Consider the following 7,194-nt stretch of genomic DNA (forward strand, 5'->3'; position numbering starts at 1 on the left):
CAAAGGTTTGAATCTTTTATACTTTTGAACTACAATGAAGAATTATGATAATAAAATCAAATTAATCAAAATCTACTTACTTTTTATTTGCTATTAATTCCCTTTAGAAAATCACACAATCTAAAGGAATAAAAAGAATTAAAAATACATATTACAACAAGTCTTATAGAGATACAAAAAAGATTCAAAACTATATATAAGTCTGATTGAGCATCTAAAGAAAATGCAAAAAGAATGATTTGAATGGAGATTTATAATAATAAATCTAATTGGACTAATTGAACTAAGAAACGAAGTATTTTTAACGTAAATTTATGCAATGCATTTATTAAAAATATATATATTTTTAAAAACCCTGAATTCTTGTTGTGTTGTTACTGCAATCGGACGACTCTTTGCCGTCTGCCAGTTTATATTTACATTCATTTAAATGCATTCTTATTTGGCATTCTCTCTTTTTATTAGAAAGTTGCAAAATTAAAAATGCCTTCTGCAGCCAGAACAAGTTAAAGCTAAATGCATGTACAAATATTTATATTGTATTTCGTTTCGTTTAATTTTTGTTCTATCTTTTCGTGATGCATAAACCGAGAATTGAGCTAATTTAATATCAAGGCGAATTAGAAATTTTTCGGTTGATGACGATGATGATGATGATGAAGTCAAACTCTTGTTGTTCTTCTGTTGGCTGAACTTTGGCCCTGACTTCTTGAATTTATGTGCACGTATACGTAATTTATTTATTAACCCCTTGAAAAGGGCAAACATGCTTTTCCTATCTATCTAAACATTTCAGTGCCTACTCTGCTGCTTGCTTGGCATCTTTACACGAATGAAATAAATTTAAATTAGTTTTAACACATTAAGCGTAAAAAGGCAGGCACAGGCCACCCACAAAAGTCACTCAACAGCCAGGAGTGAAGAGTGTAAATGGGGTGACTCGAATTGGGTTGGATCAGGTCGGGTCGGGTCTTTTGTTATTCAAAAACTGTTGAAACATAAGCAAACATAAACTTTAATGAATTTCGCCATATCCACATATACAAACACACAGGCACATTTACATCCTTAGACACACACACACCCCACACAAACACACACATATACTCAACGTTCTGTTTGTTTGTCTGTGGGCGCGTATGAAGTTATTTTGCTAACCTTTCGCCGCCATTTCGTTGCCATAGCAGAAACAGCCCAAATATTTGCATGAACGCGAGAAAAACTAAAAAAAAACGCTAAAGAAAAATGAAAACTCAGCTGCTGCTACTGTTACAAAAAAAAAAAAAAGAAGCAAAAAATACATTTTAGTTTGGTGAGAAAATTAAATGCACACACACACAGATATACGAAAATACACATATACACAGACTATGCTAGACAGTTATATTTTGTTTTCGCTGCCAAGGGGCCAGAAGTAGGGAAAACTGCAAGTTTTTCCCACTTGAAAATGCCAAAACTTCACACCCGAATATCAGCTACACTAAGGCCTGGCGGCAGGCCTCTTCAAACTTGTAAGCCGCAATGCCAAGTTTAGGCATCTAAGTGAAGAAGGGGGACGGGGAAATCGTAGTAGGGGTAAAGACTATGCGTAAAGGTACGGCTAAGAGTGGCAGTTGGCGGCTAGAGGTGGCAGGCTGTTGCCTTGGGTAACGCCCTCACATTACGCATAAATTTTGCACTTTACAAATTTACCACGCACACGTTTGCGGCATTTTGTATAACATTTACACAGCAAGCAAGAGGGACCATAAGAAAGAGATAGACAGATTCAGGAAGTTAGTACAAAATCGTTAGACGGAGAGAAAGAGAGATAGTTAGAGAGAAACAGAGGAGTAAAGCGTCAAAAATTAGGAGGGTCGACCTAACTACATATGTAAAACGTGCGCCATTTGTCAGAATACAAATGCACAACAGGGTGACAGTGCGGATATGTGTGGAGGTCTCCGTTTTGAGTACTGGTATGTGGGGAACTACCTGCTACAACATAATTTAACACCGTCAGATGAATACTCTTGTAAAAAATCAAAGCTAAGGCCTGCCAGTATGCTCCAGGTGAAAATTGAGTGAAAAGGCTTACGTAAATGCTCAATAGGTAGCTTAACCAAAAAAATAAATTCGACCATTTCAAAAAAGAACTAGTCCATATTTGACATAATTTACAACTCGTTGATAAACTTTTAAGACATTTTTAATATTTTTGTAATAAAATAGTATGAAAATTATGAGAAAATATAATTTTTTTCATTTTTATAATTCTCATGAAATCAATTATTCGAAATTACCTCTCTTAGTGAAGAGTATCTAATGAGCTGTGTTGTAAAATTGCTTGAAGCACTAAAAACTCTACACGTTATAACATTACTTATATACTTTTCTATCTATGTGGAAATTTCACCTTTCGAAAATAAAGGAGGTTAGTTCGAAATTTTTGCCCTGATGCCCGTAAACAAATTAGAACAAGGCGACGCGGCGTATGCGTAATGCCTATGTTGAAGCCTTGTTTTGTTGTTGTTATCGTTGTAGCTGCTGTTGTTGTTAATGTTTGTGCTACTGGTATTGCTGGTGTAAACTTGCCGCGCTGTCAAAATGTCAAAAATGTGCGTGGTGGGCGTTACATTTTTAGCCGTACCTCGGTATCTGGGCCATCTCGTCGCTGTTGACGATGAGCTACGAAAAATTAAGCCAAAAAGTGTAATTGGGCGTTGCTGGGTTAATCGGGGTTATAACACACAGTTTTCAGTTGACGTTCACCACTTAGTTTTAATTAGTGGATTACGTTACATGCACAGATATATATTTATATATATAAATACAAGTCTATTGCCGTGGGGGTAAATGTGGGGAGTGAGAGAAAAAGTTAACTTTTGCGAAATCTTTCCAATCAACAATTTCTGCAAATAGGACAGGACCAACTTAATGTCTATAAGGTTAATTCTAAATTAAATTTAGGCAAGTTAAGCAAAGTCTTGGGAAAGTAATTTAAAGCAGACCGTTTCAACAACCAATCGGTTTTTTTTTTTAAAAGTTCATAATTTTCTTACACTATATCATTCTGATTCTTGACTCTATGTTTATTTCTATGTCACTTTGGCTCGACAGTTTAATTGCATAATAAACTCTGAAGTTTATTTGCTTTGCTTCTTTTTTTTCTACCACCTTGTCTTCTTGAGACAGCGTTACCTGTTTTAACCCAGTTGCTGTTGTTTGTGGCATTGTTTCCTGGTATTTTCTGTTTGCCACTCGACATGTTCTACTTTGACAATAACAACAGAACAAAAGAAAATAAAACGCAACAGCTACAACTCATATTTACACTTTCCTTATATATAATTACAAGCAATTCATTAAAGTGTAAAAATTATGCAATAAAAATTGAACAAAAACAGGTGACAAAACATCCGACTTTTTATATACTTTACAAATACTAATTTCCAAAATATTAAAAGAATAAGAGATAAAAAAAAGATTCTTGGGAAAATATAAATAGTCTAATTGACTTTTCATAAAATAAGCCAAATTATGGAATTTTTCTACCAGAATTACAAATAATTGAATGAAATTATAATATAAAATCCTTAAATTTAAATTTTCTGAATATAAGAGAAGAAGCTTGCATCTCAGCGGAAGACAAGGCGAAGCGAAAATTATAGAAACAAAAAATGATTGTGGACGAAGTATAAATTTGTTAATAAAAAAACAAAAATGTATACAAAAGAAAGTTAATACAGATTCCATTAAAATGAAAGCCCAAAATACCCTAGTTACCTAAAGAGGAAGAGCCCACAGAAAGCTGATAACAGAGGAGGACGAGATTGAAGCCTAAAAACGCTGCTTTTTACAACCGCAGCTTAATACAAGACGATGCGGCTATTACTTAGCCCACCTACGCTGATGCCGTCAACCATTTTTAGCCATTCGGTGCCTACTCCACACACATACTCTTTCCGTGCCCCTTATCCTTCTCCATTACTAGGTATCCCAAGCAAGGCAGACAACAGGCATTTAAATTGTCATGGCAAGCAGCAACCTAGACAACGACAAGGACGAAAACTGAAAGGCTTGTAGCTAGACACCGGAGAGAGGGACGTTGGCGGTGGCTTGCGCTTTTCAGTGTTTGCTGAGCATAAAAAAAATTACATGACTTTGGGGTAATGGTAGCAGGAAGATAGGTAGGAATCTGGGAAACATATTTACACCTTGTTGCCGCCTCGTTGCCATATGCTTAATGAGCAAAAAAAAAGATGAGGAAAAAAGTAAGATGGATGGGATGAATGACTGTATGGCGGGGGGAGGCGTAATGTAGGAAACAGAATGTGCGTTGGATGCTCTTCTTATACCGGTACGCGACAATTGTAATTTTTGTTAAATTAACACGTTGCCAACTGTTGCCGCCTGTTGTTGTAGGAAGGAAGTTGTCAAGTGGTGTTGGCATAAATTCAATTAGCAAAGTGGCTTGCCAAACATAGCAACAAACACACAATGAATCCTTCTCACACACACACACACAAACAACGAGTGGTGTGTACATATATATGTATATACAATATATTCAATAGATGTTTGCATTTGTATTTCGTTAGCATTTCTTTTTTTTTTGTGCCATCGCTCTCACAATCAGAGCAGTGAAGCGCACATCCTGTCAGCCTGAATGATTGTCCCGTTCTTGATTTAAACAGAAACTGAAATGCACACAAATGGATTTCGAGTTTGACCGACTCTACCCATCCTCTGAGTAGGAATTCTATTATTATTATTATTATTACTACATATTTCTTGTCGTTTCTTGTAAGCTTATTTATATATAAATATAGGTACATACAAAGATATATAAGCAAGAGGTATATATTTTTTTTTGCTTATTTCCCTCAAGTCAATTTCATTTTCCCTTGCCAGAATGATTCGAGATACGTGGGTGGAACAAAGAATTCGTTTATGCTTGAAAGCAAAAAGACGCAGGGGCAGACTAGCTTTAGAGTCTCAAGGAGTCCGTTGCCGCGGCGACAACATCTTTCGATTTGCGATTTGCACCTGCAATTTGCCAGAGGCAACCACTAAAATGTGTCACTAAATGCTCACTGCACGCAAGAGTTTATGATGTTGCTGTCGTCTAACCAACAATCAGGGCGAAATGCAAAAAGGAAAATGAAAATGCGAAAGCAAAAGAAAATGAAAACTCAACAATGCTGCAGGGTAAACAAAACGGGTAAACACTCTTCAATATAATCATAAAACACAACGAAAGGTAGCAAACGCCAAAAGGTATAAGACGCAACCACCAACAAGTACCGATATTCCATACTGGCATAGTGTCAACTGTATAATGGTTTTTACTTCGTCTAGAAGAGTAAAATATAACAGAAAGCCATTATTGATTAATTATATAATGATAAGCAAATGGTGTAATTTATGGAAAGTAAGCATTTTGTTTATTTACAAACACTAAATGTAAAGTATATAAGAGTGTTTCGAGTTCCATATAAAGGTTTTGATTTAACAAAACTTTAACTTGTGCAATACTCACAATTGAGTCTGAGTAAAGATGGGCGTGGTCCTGAAAGGGAGTCGCCTTTTGCTTACGAGGTGTAATTGCCAGCATTGTTGCTGCTGCTTCTCCTACAGTTGCTGTTGTTGTTGTCGTCCGTTGCACTAAAAACAAACCGCAACACCAAACTATTTTGTTCACGCAATGCGAAAATGTTTCGCTATTTCGTTATTGTGGTTGTTTCTGTTGCTCTAGCTCTTGCCATTTCTGGCCTGGCAGCTGGTATTACGTATACGCAACGTATGCATATCGAGCAATTTGCATTTGTATGCACATTGTTTGCGTTTTGTGTGGGCGTCTGACTGCCCTAGTAATTGCTTTAAACACAATCATCATCATCATGATTTATAGTTATGATCTAGTCCTTCTTACTTCAATATCTCATATTTGATTTTTTACTCAAATTGTTTTTAAATAAACTAACCCAGCAAAATTGTTTTTTTTTTTTCATTAACACAATGTACGATCCTTGGCTAGAATTTGGTGTTCTGAAGAAATCTCATCCTCCACAAAATCTCAAATTAAAACACGTTAAAAAGGGCCTCGCAAAATGCAAACGAATCTTTAAGGAAAACCAAGAGGAATTCAAATTGCTACGATTGAAAAATCGAATGAAGCAGTTGATAATTAAGGATCTAGAAGGCAAGCTAAAACGGAGTTCTAAAAAAGCAGCCAGCCAAAAGTAACCAATGAAATTTATCAATAAAGTATTTAGAAATGGACTTTAGCTAAACTAATCTATCTATATCAGAACCAAGCGAAGAGGATGCTTAGACCTATTGATAACTACTACAAAGCACTGTTACTTAATCGATCTTTAATTTCAGTGGTTCAAAATGCCAACTAAATCAACTAATTTTTAACTAAATTCTGTTATAATTTTAAGTAGTAAAAATTTATTAATCATCATAAAAAGTTATTATGTAATTTAAGTCCAGGGAACCAACTAAAGGAGAACCGATCTATATTTCTGCAGGATCATCTAATTCCACATGTTATCTATCAATGAATCGTTGAAAGAAATTGTAGAAATATAATTTTACCTGATTTTTGAGGTAAAACATAACAAAACCTTTAAACAAAATATTCGAAATAATGGTTTCAGTAGAAGCTTTAGAAACATTTAAAGTAGAACAAATTTACTTATACAAATAAATTTGATTGATTTTTTTTTTAAATAAATTTTTATGGGCTTCAAATGCCAACTGCTAGAATATTGAGCAATAAAAACAAAAACCAGTGAAACAATTGGTCCGTAAAGCTCTTCTCACCATACAATACGCCCATAAAAATCAAAGTAACTAAACGTATTGCATAAAGTCCACCAAGTAAACCCCAAAATGGAAACTTTCACAACATTAATAAATATTTGCAGGCACGTCGCGTCACCGCCGTAGTCGTCGTCATCGTCTTCGTTCAGTGCTTGGGCTACTTAGTTACCTCCTGGCCAGTCTTGGCAATGAAATCAAATCAAATATGCGAGGCTGACGCCTTCTGTATGTGCCGTCTCAACGCATCGCATCGGATCGCAGTGGAACGCAACGCTTTGGATGGCATTCGAGGGCATCCTTTTTGGCTTCGCCAGCTACAACCCAATCCCTTTTTGCCAACTCCTGCTGACTGACTTCCGTTACCCCAATTCACTGAGTTGG

This window comes from Drosophila tropicalis, unplaced genomic scaffold (genome assembly GCF_018151085.1).
Source record: "Drosophila tropicalis isolate 14030-0801.00 unplaced genomic scaffold, ASM1815108v1 contig_878, whole genome shotgun sequence".
Taxonomy (NCBI): domain Eukaryota; kingdom Metazoa; phylum Arthropoda; class Insecta; order Diptera; family Drosophilidae; genus Drosophila; species Drosophila tropicalis.